The following is a 16,912-nucleotide window of genomic DNA, read 5'->3' on the forward strand; positions in this document are numbered from 1 at the left end:
GTTCACCATATTGTTCTCCTTACACATTTTTAATAAGCATTACTTGATATTTGTACCACACCTAGTGTTAATAAAGACACAACAAAGGAGAGCCATAGATCATTTCTCAAATAAACTCTAAGAGGCTCAATGACTTATTCAAGGTCAAACAGCTTGTTCATCAAGTTAAGGCAAAACTGTGTTTTCTCCAGTAGGCAACTGTGAAGCAATGAAGACAATCTTTAGAATATTATCATTGTAACACTGCTGTGAAAACGAACAGGCTGAGAACAATTACATTCCGAAGTGTTTAAATAAAGCAAAAGCACGACAGAAAGCAACATGCAAGCTGAGTGGCTCTCAGGGCAGAAGCAAGGCCCCTGAGCAACTGAAGCCATAGGTGGGGAAGTTAGGCAAAGGGACAGTCAGCAGAGCTGAGTCATCCCCACACAGGCCAATGAGTTAGCTGGATACGGAGCCTACTGGAAGCAAGCAAGGTCCAGCTACTCTAATCACATTTGGCTTCTCCTGTGTAGGTGCCTGGTGCAAAGTCATGGTTTCTCACAGTATCCATTTACCACCAGAATAATGACATAAATAAATGGTCGTGCATGCCATAGTCTCTACATAGCAAGCTTTTGCATCATTTAACATTCTTTTTACATAGCAAGTGTTTTCGTTATTTAACATTCTTATTGCATCTTTTGAAAATATGCCCAGAATAATTTGAAGTGAGATCAATTCATGTTGGGTTCGTTTCCTGAGCGCTCTCAATCCCAGCAATTCTAGGTTTACTTTTCCTAATGAAAGAACACTCTGTAAAGGTTGGAGCCAACTGTTCTTTGGTGGAGAACCACAAATAACTTTTACTTTTAGAGAAGTACCATCAAAATTTCAAAATTGGATGCAACACTGCTCATACTGAAAGTGAATCTCATACATGAATATGTGCATACAGATTTTCTTCTGGAAATATGTGTGCATTTTGCCTCACTTTTTAAAATTAGATTTAGTGCTGAAACCTTAAAGAGTTGGGTCACGGGAAAGCCAAAAGCTGATGGTGGCAGCCATTACCTAAATCGTCTTCCAAGTGCAAAGTGTTGTGGCCAGCAGCAGTGACTGAGTGTTGTCACCTGAGAACTGCTTACAGTACAAACTCACCAATCAGTGACCCAATGGACCTATCTGGTTCTGAAGTGCCTGATAAGAACTGCTCCTCTAACGTATAGAGTTGTGAACTCTGGACTCCTGGACAGAGCTATGGTGTTATCTGGGAGGTTAGAATTGCCTATAACTAGAACTCTCCCCAAATCAAGCCTGAATCCTTCAGATTCTCTGGAAGAAGAGCATGTGATTGGTGTGTTTACAGTTGCCCAGGGTGACTGTGCATGAGCTTTGTAAGGAACTACAATAGCATGCCTGTATTATGTGGATCACAATGAATCAGAGATGTGGATAAACAGATGGATGCTCGCACACACTCCAGGGAAGGAGACAAAAGGGTGAAGTAGCTATGAAAAGTAGCCTGTGAAAACCCAAAACGTAAAACTGCCTCTAATGTATGTAGCAGTTCCAATTTGGGGTATTCAGAATAATAACAAGAAGATGGTGAACAGAGGCCTGCACTCCTGTGTTTGTTTCTATATCACCAGCAATAGCTAAAATGCTGGAATGATCCAGCTGTTCACTGACAAATGACTGGACAATGGAATGGGTACAGATATATGTAAACTGGGTTTACAATATGTACATATTGAAGACTATACAGCATTTTAAAAGAGAGTGGGGAGGTTGGGAAGAGATGGCTCATCTCTTCAAACATGAGGACTTAAGTTTAGACCTGAGAACTACTCTTGTAAAAAGCTAGGCATTGTGACAGAGACAGGAAGATGCATGAGGCTCACTGGCCAGACATCCCAACCTACTTGATAAGCACCAGGCCAGTGTGAGACCCTTTCTCAAAAAACAGCAATGAGGAATGATACCCAATGTTGGCCTCTGATCACCTTATAAGCACACATGTGTGAGCATGTCTATTGATACACATATGGTGTGATGCTTTAAATAGGTATAAGTTATGCCCTCCCACCCTCATAGATTCATGTATTTGATGCTTGCCCTATACGGAGTGGCCTTGTTGGAGGAAGTGTGTGTCTGTGGGGGCAGGCTTTGCGGTCTCACATGATTGAGCATGTGTGGTGCCATTCTTCTCTCCATGATGAAAATGCACTAAACTTCTGAAACTCTAAGATAGCCCCAATTAAAAGTTGTCTTTTATAAGAGTTGCTAAGGTCATAATATCTCTTTATAGTAGCAAAACTCTAAGACATATGGGTACCCATACACAAATACATACACAAAACATACATAGACAGAGAGACAGAGAGACAGCGACAGAGAATCAGAGAGAGAGTAAATATCACACATAAATGAACATGGGAGATATTGGGTTAAACAAAATAAACTAGTTACAAAATACTTCATGACTCTATTGCAATACATTTCCTGAAAAGTTCGCAGTGAGTGTCAAGCAGTGGGATGGTAATTGCTGGATGTTGGATGAAGTTAGGAAATGACTTGTCATTCAGCAGCATCAAGTTTCAGTTACACACAATGAGTAAGGCTTCATGTCCTCTTCAAAGAAACTTATGTTTTATGTTGGTAAGTTGTCTTTGGGGTATTTTGCATATAAAGTTTATGAACTTCATTAAACTTAATGTAGTCACAGTTGGAGCCACAGCACGCTTATTTCCCTATAAATGATATCCCTGTCTGACTCTGTGTATATATGTGTCATTTTCTATACCTACTCTGTTGTGTTTTTGAGGTAGAAAAATAAGGTAAAGATAGTGAAACACAAAGGACTCCCACAAGTTAGCATATGAAAGAAAACAAATATAAATATTGGAACACACACACACACACAAACACACACACAAAGGCAGTATGTATCAAAACATGCTATAAACAGCCCATATAATACCAATTACCTATAAACATTACAATTTTCTGGACGCTGTGAGCAAGGGTGCTGTAAAGAAACCACCAAAATGTCTGCTCCATGAATGGGGGAAGGATTTTACTGTTGGTAAGAGAGAGAAAGACCAGCAACATTTGAAATAGTACAGAAGAGAGAGAAACAGAAGCAGACTGGCCATAGCTGGCCAGGGCTGGAGAAGCAGGCCATGGAAATATCATGCTGGTTAGAAGAAGAACACATAGCTGAGGCGAGGGAAGCCTGGGAGATGAGGGTAGAAGAGAAGGTGACAACAACCAAGATGCTAGTGTGGACTGTTGTTTCTAACAAACTTTCAGTCACTCAATTTTACCAAAGAATCAAGAGCCATGCTATGGTGAAAACCTGAAGAGGTAGCACCCGGCTGACCCTACCCCACAACCAATATCCAAAAAGGAAGTTCTACTTCTCTATGCCATTTCAAAAACCCTTCAAATTGAAACCCTCCCTTCTACATACTGTGTATCATTGTATCCACCCCCCACTCCCAACTTCTTCTCACTCTATGGTTCATTTCCTGTCAACTGGTTGCTTGTTCCACCTCTTGACCTTTGGTTGTCTTTATTTAAACCTGTTTACAATAAACAGATAGCTCTCGGATTAAAGGTATGTGCTAGGGCTAAGCCACACCACAACTAGAAGGAGTTTTTCATTTTCGTTTTCCAATAAATAACACAATCTCAGGGTTCACAATGTGATCAAATATCCTGCAACACTGGATATTGAAGCACATAACAGGTGAACGTGAATAGGGACCAGAGGACTTGGAGGCAAGGCAAGCCTGGGCTTTTATATGTAACCAGAGAGAAGTGTCCCTTTCTGGCAGGCTGAAACCCCATTCACAGGTTCTTGAGCAATGTTGCTCCTGCAACAGCTCATCTTGAGCTAGCAAAGACTGTCATCTTGGGTATTCCACTGCCTTTTGGGAAACCGGTGTTCTCTTTGAAGCTGATAGTCACCAAGCAGTAAAGTGCCTCACCTTCCTCTTTAGCACATTTCCCCCATTAGAACTTCATTCTTTCTTACTTGATCCTGGACCCCAAAACCTGGTCTTCTTTTGGGATTACCTCCATATTTGATGATGGTGGTCTTAGAGTTTCCAGTGCTGTGCAGATAGACTATGAGCAAGACAACTCTTATAAAGGACATTTTATCAAGGCAGGAAACACGGCAGTGTCCAGGTACTGGAGAAGGAGCTGAAAGTTCTACATCTTGTTCCAAAAGCAAACAGGAGAAGAGTCTCTCGTGAGCAGCTAGGTTGGAAGGTCTCAAAGCCCATCCCCAGAGAGACACACTTCCTCCAACAATGCCACACCTTCTCCAACACCTTTTGGTATGGGTTAACTCGGCCACCCACTACCTTTCATCAATCTAAAAGATAAGAATGTCTTTATAGAGTATCTGAAACCTATACCAGAGATTTCTCTGCTTTGCCATAAGTCACCTACCTGATTATTCCAATATGAAAATGCCTGACTTGTGACTTTCCTTTGTGTGGTAACTATAACAACTTTGTGAAATTATTTCTACATTAGGATATATTGTTTGGGGCAACCTAAGTCTGTGTTCTTTGACTATTGCTGCCCCTATTTGGCTCAACAATAATCTTATTCCTTTCGAAGTGAGAGCTCTATTTTGCATCCATAACAGCTATGCAAAAAATGATAAGCGTGAGTTGTCTTGTGATGAAGGAAAACTCGCCTCCTATTGTAGAAGCCTTAATTATCATTGCCATTTTGTAAGACAGCAAAGAGGTTCCTCAGAAAAATCATATAACCCCATCATTGGGTACTCATCCAAAGGAAATGGCATCAGCACATCTAAAGATGCCTGCACTCCATGTTTAATACACACTATTCATAATGCCTGAGATACAACATCATCCATTGTGCCTATTGACAAATGAGAGGAAAGGAGAGGAGAGGAGAGGAGAGGAGTGGAGAGGGAGAAGGAGAGGGAGAAAAGGCATGTGCACACATGTGTTTAATGGAATCCTATTCATCCATAATAACAGATAAAATCATTTCTTTGCAGCCACTGAGTGTAAGTGAAAGCGATATTAAACAAGCCATGCTCAGAAACAGAAGCAATAGGTCATCTCACTACTCGGTGGGAAGCTTAAAAGGTTGATTGTTATACAAATAGAATAGAATAATGTTTACTAGAGGCTAAGACAAATAGATGCCCAGGAGAAATATAAGGGTACTGGAATTTAAGGGCTAAATTGACACTGATTTAGTAATAAACAACTTAGGGACCAGAAATTGGTGAAAAGAAAGAGGTTTATCCAAGAACACCATCACAGGAGTTAGGTATGTTGTTAACTTTTATGGGACAAAATGGTTTACAATAAAGCCCAGCTAATGAGTGGGAAGGACCCAAGCTGAGTGGACTGTCTCTCCAAAGCAATCCAGACCTGGACCCGAGTCTTCTGGAAGCCAGCACCTTCATTTTCCTTCCAGATATACTTTAGTTTCTGCAAGTCAACTCATATGAAGTGAAGAGATTAGGTAAATTTCTTATTTCTCATACAGCCTCTTGCAGCAATAGACAAGACAAATTTGTATATTCCATCCAGTCTGTTACACATATTTTGGAAAATGTGTGATGAAATACAGGTGAGGCCATACCTATCATCCCAGCACACAGGACATCCAGGACTGTGATTCAAGAAAGTGGTGAAAGGAAATATATGTATTCATGTTGTTGTTAAATTATTAAAAAGGGGGCTGTCTTTTCCCCCTACTAGATCTAGTGCCCCTAGATATCTTGCCAGAAATACACATCCCAAATCCATGGCAGCCCAGTGTCTCTGCCGCCACACACTCTTCCAAAGTCAAATCACCACACGAAAGAACACACAACCCAATAACTTCTGATTCAATTGATAAGATATAATTGCCCACCTAACCATGCAAAGCCATGTACACATCCATCCCTTAGAACACTCATAACAACCTGTAAATACAACATCAGCCTCCATGTTGTCTCAGTGTCTTCTCTGTCAGTCTCCTCCAGTCTGTCGTCATTTCTGTTCCAGGCTCCTCCTCTTCCCTCAAACTTTTCTCCTACCCATCCTTCCTTCTCGTCCAATGACAGGCCTCATTCTATCTTGTACCTGCCTCACCTGTATGATAGCATCCCACATATTCGTACTGAATTTTATAGTTTGAACAACAGCCAAGACAAAAGGGCTAGTACTAGTATTCTGGGGGATAGTAGGACTGTTAATTGGGTCTAACTTTGAACTACCCATCCTTGTGATGATCCCTATTAAAAAAAATCAGAGGAAACTGTATAGAAAAAAACAGTATAGCAAAATATTAAAGATTATTGCTCAGTATATAAAGTACTATCACCAATGAAAGTGTCTAGTAGCCAAAGACACCATTGTGGAGAAAACCATGCTGGGAGTGAAAGACAATCAGATCACAATGTAGGGCACAGTCTTGAGAAGCACGAACAATGGCCATTGGGACATCTGTTCCAATCTTCATTTTAAAGAAGGTTTTATAAACCTGTTTCTTAAAGGGTCTACACTGCACAAATTTCCTGAGAGATATTTTTCTGCCCAGGTGGTGGACAGGCATTTTTAGATTGACTCTCATAGAAGGGAACAATACTACATCCTTGGTCTTTATTAGCCTCCAACTAGATAATAACCATGCAAGATTTAGTATTTTTTCTTTGTTTTGTTTTTGTGTGTATGTGTTTGTTTTTTGAGACAGTGTTGCCCTGACTGTCCTGGAATTTGCTCTGTAGAACAAGCTACCTTCAAACTCAGAGATCCATCCACCTACCTCTCCCTCCTGAATGTTGGGATTAAAGATCCACCTGCCTCTCCCTCCTGAATGTTGGGATTAAAGATATACACCAACTCACTCAGCTTAGGTTTAGGACACGTAAACCCAGATTAAGATTATGAGCTTAGGATGTCACATCTCCTCCCAGGGCTAGAGATGGTTCAAGCAAGCCTTGTCTTATCAATGATTTTCTATGATGCTGAAGTCCAGCTCTTATATCCTCTAATTATGCCAATAACTACCTGACTACAATCTCAAAGAACGACTACAGTTTACAAGAACTAAATACACATGTATGAGGCATTAGAAGAGAGTTCAACGTTTCCTAACACAATGAAGTGTTAACCCTTTAAGAAACTGGAAATGCACATTTGCATGGGTGTATGTGGTGGGAGAGGGAGAGAAGGAAGGAAAGGGAACAGAGAGGGAGAAGGAGAGGGAGAGAGATAGACACATGGTGAGATGTGTGTGCATACATGCAATTATCACACAGTATCTGATTAAAGTATTCAATTTTAACATTCAATAAAAATTATAAAGTAAATAAAGGAAGCACTATGAATATACACTGAAACACAAGGAAGTATGAAAGTAGAAAAGTGAGTGTGGATTTCACTCAGAAGCAGGTGCTGGCCATCTCTTACATATGAACACTAGATTATTCTGTTTTCAGGCATCTCATCAACCAATGGTGCATGCAATGAATGGAAAGAATCCTGCAAGTACTGACAGAATTTATTCAATATGCCGGCAGAATTGTCTAGGGCTCACACTTCTGAGCACTCTCTGACTTAATTCTTTTTCACAACTAGCTGCTTTACACTTTTGTAAATCATGGCTGGCTCATAGCATGACAAAATGATTCCTAACTATAGACATGCAAAGTGTGTTAAAAAGATGTTCTATTTGAATTCCTTCCTTCATGGCAAAAATGGTTAATTTTGTCTCTGCCTGTTTATGTATCTGTTTTCTGCTTCACTGACACCTCACAAGTTTTGTCATTTATAAGCTAAGTAGCATATGCGGATATCGATTTTATATGTCTAAAAATATTGATTTATTTCCCCCTTTATTGTTTCTCCTCATTTTGTTGTTTTTTAAACTTTTTATTGATTATTTTTAAGTTTCATATCATGCACCTCAAGCCTACTTATCACCCCATCTCCTGGTATCTACCATCTTCCCTTACAACCTCCCCCCCCAAAAAAAAGAAAATAAAAAACACACAAAGATAATTAATAAAGTGAAACGGAGTGTAGAAAATATCTCATCGTGGAAGCTGCAGTGTGCTCACAGATCTTCACTTGCAAATGTTCATCCAAATGAGTCATTGGTCGGGTTCAAGGTCTCTGACTTCTGTGACATCATCAGTATTATATCTTCATCGGGACTCCTCCCAGTTATCCTGTTACTGCCCTGTGTCATGGAGATCCTGCAGCTTTCGATCAGCAGGGCTGGTTCTTCCACTCACTCCAACAGTTCACAGATGATGTAGATTTTGCAGTGGGCCAACACAAAGCCCTAGATCATCAGGTCTTGGGTAGTAGATGAGCTGCTCAGGCCATGGTCTCTCTTGCATCCACCTCATCAGGGCAGCACTGCCCTGGCGAGGTTAGCATCTGCAAAATGCTCTCATGCCCTCAGAGCTGGCTCATCCACACCCATGCCTTCAGAGCTACCTCCACTGTCCGGCTGAGTAAAGCTTCTGCACACACTCTCCCACACGCTGCAGCTGGCGAGGGCCAGGGCCAGCTCATCTCTCTCACCATCTCTCCTGACTGCCAGAGGTGGAAAGGGCGTGTGGGGGGCATCACCTCTCTGCCCATGCCACCACAGTAGACAAGTGGTATGGCCAGCCCTCCCATACTCACACCCTCAGGCCTCACCGATGCCCCAACCACCAGGGCTAGGCTAGCTCCACTGCGCTGTCTGGGCAAGCTCTTCAGAGCACTTCCGCCAGTGAGGGATGGGGCCAGTTATGCACAGCCTTCGCTATCTCCGTGGTCCCAGGCGGCGGCTTAGACCAGGGATGCCCCACGGTCTCTAATGGAAATATGCATCACTGACAAGGACACTGACGCCGGCAGAGCTACAGATCCAATCATGGCCATCAGCGGTAGTACATTCTGGGACTTCAACACGGCCTCAGGTGACAAGGCTGGGTACCCAAAACTGGCTGTTTCTCTCTTCCCTCTCATCTCCAGTTCCACCTTTCTTCACAATGCTCGAACCGTTCCACTTCTCTTTCTCTCCCATCTGCCCATCACACACTTGACATTGCGATGGCTCCTGGAGTAGGCAGCCCTGACAAACAGCTGACCAATCTCTAGGTGACCTCCTCTACCGTGCACTCTGTAGCCTGGTGGCAAGCGGTCTTCTGGGTGTCTACTGTGTGGCATGGAGGCAGGTGTGTCTCTGGATGTCTTGCGCATCTTGCACTGCCTGGCGTAGCAGCAATGCGGCCTCTGTGAGACTATCACTAGCTGGAACAGTGTGGTGGCAGCCAGGTCTCTGACTGCTTCCCTCATCCCACCCCACCCCCCAACCCACAGTGTGGTATAGCCTTTATGTCTTTAAGAGATGCTAAAATTTTATTCACTGGCATTTATTCTTGGTATTTAGGATTAACTACCAAGAGACACGTTTTAAAGGAATATCTGTACTTAGATCTTTAAATTTAGCCAGTTTCATATTAATAAAGAAAATATCATATATACACACATATAATTAACAATATAAACTTCATTATTTTACAAATTATTTCATTCCAAGTATTAGTGTGCCTAGTAGATTCTAATATAGGTAATGTTTCCTTTCTACTTTATCTACAGATGTGTTTCTTTTTCCAAAGAGGAATAAAGGAGTTGGTCTCCAAAGAAAATATCAAGATCAACCACTAGGTGGCAGAACGGCATTTGCAATATCGTATTTCAAGGCCTGCAGTTGTGGAGGATTGAAGATGAGGGCTGCTGGGAAGGATTGTTCTGTGGGTTATAATGTAATAGTGTTCCCCAAACGTCCCCCCCCAGTTAACGAACTTGTGTGTCATTAGTTTTCCAACGGCCAATAAGTCTTCACAGAAACCTTTTAAAGCAGTGATGCTACAAACATTAACTTAGACGCTTCTTCTGAAGTTAAAACTGAGCTTCAATTTCAACTTTTTCTTAGCTGATATGACAAAATAATTAACCATGAAGACTCGATGCCTTTGTTCAAGCTCCGGTTAGTCCGTGAGAAAAAATACCCTCAGAAGTCAAGAGACTCACACTGTTTGTTCTATAATAATTAGGTAAGGAGGAGCCAAGACCATATCAAATCTCTGTTTGCATGATTCAGAATTTTATAAACATTAGTCTTTGACCCATCTTTAAACAGCTCTGCTTTTTCTAGAGAAGAATGCTCTACTCGGAATAGATACCTAGCTCACAGATTCGAAAGAGCCCGTGCCTGAAGTTCTGCAAGAAGCAGGGTATTTCAGTAGATAAAGGGGAAGGATCTACCAGATGGAAGGGTAGGTCATAAAGATGCCGCCGTCAGGCTGACATATTTCCCAGTTTTCTCCTGAAAACAAACTAGCAAGGAAGGAAATCCACAAGGCACATTTTCAGGGAAATTACATAATATCCATCTACAAAGACATTTAAAGCAAGAGAAGGGTCAGGAACGCTACAAAACAGCAGAGCTAACGATAAATCAAGCAAGTGCAGCCTGTTCTTCCTATTTACTCATCTATCTTCCTTTGATATTATATCTCGTTTTTTATTTTTTATTATTATTTCTTTTATTTCAGTCCTGGAAAATATTTGTGTTTGTATTTAACTCATTCTGACACAATGCCAATCCAAATTCATTTCTTTCATCCTTCTCCCTTTGTTTGTTTTGGCCTTTCTGCTTTAGTTATTTTTTTTAATTTTTACATTTACTTTAAAATAAATTTTATATCAATGTCTGCATTCATGTCTGTGTGACTGAAAACCGTAAGTAGCCATGTTGGTACTGGGTCTTGAGCGCAGGTCCTCTGGTAAAGCACTCTCAGTGCCTTAACCACTAAGCCATCTCTCTGGCCCCTAGATTTACTTGTTTTAGTGATACTGAGTAGATGATAAATTCAGAGATGTGGAAAAACTGAAAATTTAACAGGAGACCTCACAAAATCGGCTTATGTTTCCTAACCCAAGTCGTGGTCTAACCATTATGCTCTAGGTGCAGAGAAAAAAAGAAGGGCGTCATAAATGCTTGTCTGCCACAGTGCTAGACCCTCACCCCCAAATGTAGTGTAGCAATCTTTTCTCTTCGCACCTATTTTATGTGCACGGTGTTTTGTCTCTCTGGATGTATGTGCACCACTTGCATTTCTGCTACTAGTAGAGGCCCAAAGAGGACATCATATCTCCTGGAACCAGACTTACAAATGGTTATAAGTCACCATCTAGATGCTGGGAATCAAACCTCTGGTCCAGTGCTCTTAATCACTGAGCCATCTCCCTGGTCCACGAATCATTCTTGTAGGAACCCTAGAGCATTTCCTTATAATCATTCAGGAACCAAAGTAAGGTTGCACTCTGTATTGGCCATAAACTAGTTATACATTTCTATATTGTCGCAGCTGAAGGCAACACACAGCCACACAGCTTGGGAATCGAACCCGGGCAGCAGGTGTTCTGCGGGGAGTCTCACGAAATACAATCAAAGTATCTATTTAGCAGGGCTTCTGTGCCATCGCTAACAGTAAAAGGCTGATTTTGGGAGGGGTGGGATGCGCTTCCACTTAAGTTTGTTTCGTTTTGTTTTCTTTGGTCGTTTGGTCGTTTGTTTTTTTTGTTTGTTTGTTTTGTTTTGTTTTGTTTTGTTTTGTTTTGGGTTTTTGGTCAGCCTGAGTTTCAGCCCAGCCTGTCTGGTCATGAGTGTTCTTTCTCCCAAGTCTTCAGCAGTGGCAAACTATAGTGTGGCAGCCTCTCCCAAGCCAGTAAGGAAAGAGAGGAGCAGAGAAGCGGTTCTCCGAGAACAGCATCACTATGCTCTGTGTGCCTGCTCAGTGCTCACGCGCACCTCACACCTTTGCTGCTTTTCTGTTAGCTGTAAACAAACCAGACTCCATGCCTGCAGGATGCGGAAATGCCTGAACCACAAGAAACAGGCCTCCTGGCGAGACACACTGGGGTCTGTTTAACACCACCCGCAGTGAGTTTGATGGAACATTCTACTTGTATGATCACAGTGCTTCAGATCCTAGCCAACAACAGGGCGTCAACACAGGGTACAGCAGCAAATGTGCCAAGTGGGGTTTCCGTCCTCCCAAGACTATAGTTTCAGCCCGACTAAAACATGATGGAGAAAACAAAGAGTAAAATCCAAAGAGAAATAAATCCAAATCCAGGGATAATCAATACAAATACAAATGAACTATCTCCATACTAAAGATATTTTTACAAAAATGTAAAGCCAATGGAAGAATTTCTGATTCATCTAAAATAAAATACTTTGTCCTTTGAAGGATTTTTTCCGAGGTTTTCCTGGAGGAAATCATAGAAAGAGATCATAGATTCTTTTTTTTCAATTACTGCCATTTTGTGGCTTTGTTTTGCTTTATTGAGACAGGCCTTGCTGTGTATCTTTGGCCTGCTTGAAACTCGATGAACACACCCAGCTGACCCCACATTTCTGATAATCCTTCTACCTTTGCACATGGCAGATAAATGCATGTTTGCTGGGTTCATCTATTTTTATATTATGTAAAATGACAAGGGAACCGTTGACTAGTAAATCATTTTAGTGAACATCTAACAAAAGGTTGACAATATGAACACAAGAATAGAGTCTGTGGCACTAATATGCAAAGAGGCAAAGTAGGCTATGCCATATTTTTACATACCATAATATTCAAAGGAGACATACCTCCATAAAACGTTCTCTGCCTAAAAACTTATGCCAATCGAGTGGAAACGGGACAGATTATAACAGCACAAAGGAATCAGCAAGTCTTTCCATGGGGAACAGCTATAAATGCTGGGTATAACATTAAAATAAACTTTTTTTTTCACTAAAAAATACACCATATTTAATGAAAAGCAAAATATAACTCCAAAAAGACAAGAAAACATATGAACAAAGATCAGCAAAAGAAAAGACATGCTCATGTTGATTTAACTTATGGAAGATGGATAATCCCCCCCAAAGTCCCCAAAAACAAAAACAAATGTGCATTCTATTTTGCATTAAAATAAACTCTTTAAGGATAAGAAAAACAACCCCAAACAGATAGAGTCATGGGAAGCTTTACTTCTAGAGAATTTCTCCTTCATGGCTTTCTCTCTGGAACATTCCTCGTCACACCCGTCCATGCCCTTTCAATATAAAGTCGGGGAAGAGGAGCCCCAAACAACAAAACCTTAGCAGTGGGAGGCCACAGATGATGTCACATAGAAACAGAAAAACTGGGAACTTACCAGGGATGTGTTGGAAACGACACCACAAAATCAGACTCTATATTCAGTCCAAATCTGTGTTCAACCAATACTCTTCATGTGCACGGAGAAGCTCCATAAGGCCTGAAGTGAAGGCAGATATCGCCCGGAAAAGAGACTGATTAAAAAAAATTATTAATCATTTTATTTGTTTACACTTCAATGCTATCCCCTTCCCAGTCCCCCCTCCATAAACCTCTCACCCCTGTGCCTCCCCTTTGCCTCTTAAAGGGTGCTCCCCCATCCACCCACCTCCTCCTCACCCCTCGAGCATCCCTCTCTTCTCTGGAGCACCAAGTCTCCACAAGGGCTTTCCCTCCCACTGAAGCCAGATGAGTCAGTCCTCTGCTACATATGTAGAGGGAACCATGGACAGGCCCATCTATACTCTTTAGCTGGTGGTTTAGTCCATGAGAGCCCTGTGTACGGTCTTTGACAGAACTGCTTCTAGTAAGTGGAGGTTCTGTTGTACCTGGCCAGAGTTCCTTAACTCTGCACAGCTTAGGAAGCAAATGCAGAAACCTTTGAAGCCTAGAGTGTTTAAAAGTACAGATGCTGGAACTGGACAAGGGACTAGTAACTAGGCAGGAGTCCCAGAGGAAGGATAAAGAAAGAAAATGAGCCTCAACTTGCAATACAGACTGCCTGCATCTTCGGTTCATGTAGAAGACGCGCACCGTTGGTGAAACCTCTAGAGATCAGGCCAGAAAGATCGCACTCGAAAGGTGCAAAGTCGGAATTAAGCGTTAGGTGCTACACCCGTTGCAGAGCTGGCTTTCTCTCTGCCTGTAAGCAGAACTACATATTACAGCGTGGAGTGGGGCGACTGGACTCTCACAACAAACAAAGAATTCCAGGAACCTGAAAGTATTATGTAGTGTAGAAACACGGGGCACGAATGAAGCTGTGTGAGGAGAATTCTGAGAGCTAATGAGATAATGCTAAGCATGGTTGTTCCTAGGGATAATAGAGGAGAAAGTTTGTTTCAGGTAAGAGGGACAGCATATCGAGAGACCGATTTTTTTTTTAAAAAAAATTTATTAGTCATTGTATTTGTTTACACTTCAAATGTTGTCCATTTGTATGGGAGAGTCCAGAGTGGACATGACCAGACAGAACTGGGCCATGTGGGAGAGGTGAAGGAGAAGGGGGAAGGAACAGAGGAAGTCAGATACCGCAGCCAGGAGGCCAGAGGTACAACGCCGGAATGGGAAACTAAAATACTAGGAATGTCTAGAGAAGAGCCTCTGAGGGAAGGGCAGCCCAGCTGCTGGGCAGAAGAGTTCCAGGTAGAGAGCAGGGCGTGGTGTGTGAGACATTCCCTGTAGGGAATAGTTACTGAGGGATGCTGGCAGAACTTGGAAACTAGGTCCGCTTTGATAGGCACCGCAGCCGTTTGGCCCGGGGTTTGAGGCTTGACAGTTCAATAACAGGAAGAGTTAACCTCATGCCCGAAGCAGCAGATTTGAGAATCTGTAGATATGAAGATAAATCTTTAAAATTGCCTGATTGACAACGCCCAAAAATCAGAGAAGGGAAAACAATTCATAAATATGTAAGAGCTGAAATGTCCCCCGATATCATGAAAGATGTGAGGTTTGGGGAAACCTCCATGTATCTCTAATGATATAACCACACCTAGACAAAAGCCAGAGATAAAGAAGACATTATAGAAGTCTAACTCATAGGCGAGAGCTAAGAGCCAGACGTGACCTAAATGCTCCTCTCTGGGGACCTGGTAAATAAACTATAGCATCTCAATTATATATGCGATACAATAAATTTTTTTTAAAAAGGTGTAGACTATTCACCTGGGCACTTCTCATGGATATATCCTGAAAATGTTAGCCGGAAGAAAGCACACATAAAGGTTTATGACCTGGGTGATAGACCTTATTTAAAAAGACTAGAGAAAGATAATTGCAAATCAATGGATGATTAGGAATGGAGTGGGGCAGATCACAATGGGTAGCAAGGAAACATAAAGCAACACATGCTTGGGAGGATTGAGAGGAAAAGAATCCTCATGTATTCTGGATAGGGATATAAAATAACCTCACTGCCATGAAACTATACGAAACTTTCTTACACCAAAACTAGAAATACCATGTGGTCTAGCTGTACTTCCTAGGTAAATTACCCAAGGATACTAGAGCCAACCTGCAGTAGATGTGTCCACATGACCACACTTTGCACCACATTCACCACAGGCTGAGTTATAAAATCATCGTGGGCGTCCATCAGTGGAAAAACAGATACAGTGGGTTTTCTATGTGCAGACAATGAACTATTTTTCAGTTACAAAAAATAGAACCGGCTTATCTGTAGGGAAATGGACTGACTTGGAGATAATTTAAGCAAGATATGAGTGGTTTAGAAAGATGGACGTTGTGTGCTTTCTCCCACATTCACAGTGCAGGGTAGAATAACAGGGGAGTAGAACCGGGACTACTTGGGAAGGTCAAGAAGACCAACTGGTGGGCTGGGAGCAATGGACATGAGGAAAATCATCAAAGTACACAATACATGTAAATGTGTCATAATCTGTACCTATTCATTTGTGCAAAAGAAGCGACCTTGAAAGTGGTAGTACTAGAACTGAACAGGAGACACTAACAAGTCAGCAAGGCAGAAGATAAGCACACAAGAAGATGTCAACACACAGCACCGGAGGTCTTGTCTGACCTGATGTCTGGGTTCCTGGGTTGTTTTGGAACATAGTCTCTCTCTCTCTCTCTCTCTCTCTCTCTCTCTCTCTCTCTCTCTCTCTCTCTCTCTCTCTCTCTCTCTCTCTCTCTCAGGACTTGTTTTATTTTAATGGCTGATCCATATGAGACCACAGTCAGGCTACTATGCACCAGCATGAGAGAAGCTTGATTTCTCGGTCTCTTCCTCCTTGGACAGCGTCTTGATGATCTCTTCCTTCTTGGCCTGGGGCGCCCCTCCTGGCACTTTTGTGCTTCCCTGGTCTTAGACCTGTGAGCCTCAGCTTGGTCAGCCAGTAGCTTCTTGCGGGCCTCATTTGTCTTCAGTTTGTGGATCTGCTTTATGAGAATCCGTTTTGTTTTGTTTTGTTTTGTTTTGTTTTGTTTTGTTTTGTTTTGTTTTGTTTTTAATACATTTCCTTTGACCTTCAAGGACAGGCTGTGGTACATATGGTGGTCAATCTTCTTAGATTCCTGGTATCTCCTGAGAAGCCGGCGCATGATCTTTATCCTTCTCATCCCCTTCTCGGGTATCCGAGCATTGGCGGTACCCTTCCTCTTCCCTATGCCAATATGCTGGTCCTTCCGCCAGCCAAGGTGTTTTTCCGGCAGCGAGCTTGGGAATGAACAGTCACAGGCTTCCGTATGATCAGCCATCTTTGATCGGCTTCCTGATCTGCTGAAAGGACTTGGCATTGGCTGCAAGGTAGGGAAATGAAAACATTCTCTTACATTTCTCTCATTAAACATGCTTGAGGTTTATAGGAAAACTCTCCATTGTTAGTCCAAACTAACTTCAGGAAGAGAGTGTGAAGTGAGCTACAGGTTGTGTATTTCTTGCTGACTTATATACTGCATTCTTTTTTTCTCAGCAAGATGTAGTGGTACACACCTTTAATCTCTGAGCTCGTGGCCAGCCTGATCTACTTCCAGGACTGCTGTAGC

The 16,912-nt window shown here is 42.0% G+C and overlaps 1 pseudogene; it reads right to left on the reverse strand.

Annotated features, from left to right (window-relative positions):
* Window positions 1-16,112: 16,112 nt before the first annotated feature.
* LOC148006230 (large ribosomal subunit protein eL19 pseudogene) lies at window positions 16,113-16,691 on the reverse strand (annotated as a pseudogene).
* Window positions 16,692-16,912: the final 221 nt, after the last annotated feature.

This window comes from Rattus norvegicus, chromosome 4 (assembly GCF_021556685.1).
Source record: "Rattus norvegicus strain SHRSP/BbbUtx chromosome 4, alternate assembly SHRSP_T2T, whole genome shotgun sequence".
NCBI lineage: Eukaryota > Metazoa > Chordata > Mammalia > Rodentia > Muridae > Rattus > Rattus norvegicus.